The sequence below is a fragment of the Echinops telfairi genome, unplaced genomic scaffold, assembly GCF_000313985.2.
Source record: "Echinops telfairi isolate 266 unplaced genomic scaffold, ASM31398v2 ScPeMD7_655;HRSCAF=1070, whole genome shotgun sequence".
NCBI lineage: Eukaryota > Metazoa > Chordata > Mammalia > Afrosoricida > Tenrecidae > Echinops > Echinops telfairi.
The window spans coordinates 19,152,580-19,154,511 of NW_022104553.1; positions in this window are offsets into that span (position 1 = coordinate 19,152,580).

The following is a 1,932-nucleotide window of genomic DNA, read 5'->3' on the forward strand; positions in this document are numbered from 1 at the left end:
GATGTACACTGGTACAGACAGAAACTGGAAACACAGGGAATCCAGGACGGATGTTCCCTTCAGGACCAGCAGTGTGAGTGGCGATACTGAGAGGGTAGAGGGAGGGTGGGTTGGAAATGGGGAACCAATTACAAGGATCTATATGTGACCTCCTCCCAACAGAAAAGTGGGTGAAGGGAGAAGTCGGACAGGACAAGATATGAAAAAATACTAATTCATAAATTATCAAGGGTTTATGAGAGTGGGGATCAGGGAGGGAGGTGAAAAATGAGGATCTGATGCCAGGGTCTTAATTGGAGAGTAAATGTTTTGAGACTGATGAGGATGATGAATGTACAAATATGCTATACACAAATAATGTATGTATGGATTATGATAAGAATTGCATGAGCCCCTAATAAAATGACTAATTAAAAAAAAGTGAGTTAAGAGAGATGTCAGACAGGGTAAGGTGTGAAAAACTAGTAATTTACAAATTATCAAGGGTTCACGAGGGAGTAGGGAGAGGCCAGGGAGGGGGAAAAAGTGAGGAGCCGATGCCAAGGGTTTAAGTGGAGAGCAAATATTTTGAGAATGATGAGGGCAACGAATGCACAATTGTGCTTTACATAATTCATTTATTTATGGAGTGTGATAAGAGTTGTATGAGTACCCAATAAAATGATTCAGAAAAATCCAAACTACTATTACTAATCGTTTGGATGGTACATCTATGACAGTGGTTCTCAAGCTTCCAAATGATGATGCGACCCTTTAATACAGTTCCTCATGTTGTGGTGATCCCCCACCATCACATTATTATCGTTGCTTCTTCATAACTGTAATTTTGCTATTGTTATGAATCGGGGACCCCTGTGAAAGGGTTGTTTGACCTCCAAAGGGCTCACGACCCATAGGTTGAGAACCACTGATCTATGAAAATGTTTTCTTTAGGATTTTATGTAACATAACCTTTAGAAAGAAACTTACTCAGACAAGTTTGATGTTACTCTCATAATCAGTGTTATTCCTGATCTTATACACAGCTGATGTTGAAGTCTGAGTGAAATCTTACTTCTCTCCAGCTTCTACTTTTCCAAATGTGCACTTTTCTGATGAACTGAACTGGCATCATACAGGGTGCTAAAAATCTGTGGGGGGAAGTCAGATCCTTGCTGTCAGAGTGCTATCTCATCCCACCACAGGGGTGGGCCTGCTCCCTGCTGCTGGGGACAATGGACAGGCTCCTGTGGGCAGAGTTCGCATCCTACTGATAATGGTCTCTATCAGTTAGGCCAGGGACAGGCCAAACAGGCTGTCCCTCCTTTTCCTGTAGCATGTATGTCCCTTAATCACCCCCTCCCATCACTGTAATACCTGTAGCACAACCCTTTCCTGTGACGTATGTCTTCACCTGTAATGTGGGGGCTTGCACGTCCTCAACGTCCCCAGAGAGTATAAAAGCTTGGGGAGCATTAGAATTCGCTCTCTCTCCACGTGAATTACCAATCGGGGCTGAGGTGAGCAATGCTACCATAAAATGTGTCTGACTCCATTTATTTCTATATATTTCTTTTACCCAACAGGCTCTCTATAACTTTAATATTTACTTATTATCGCTGTACAATTGCGCCTACCAAACCCGTAGTGATTGTGCTAGGAGCTGGCTTCTTCTGACACAAATCCACTAGGCACCCAGAAAACACAGAACAAGCCAAAAGTCACCTGAGCGTTGATCATTTTCTTTGTTCCTTAGGATACTGCTTGACACAGAGATGCTCTGTCTTTGTTTTTACTGGATCAGTGCCAATTTTGTTCAGACTCTGTCAAACTAATCCCCAGACCAGGCACCTCTTCTTCCTTCCTCCCAGTGATTCTCTTGTGGCTGGAGATTCAAAACCTGAAGGCTGATGGGAAAATACACAGTGAGTGACACATCACCAATAAGTCTAG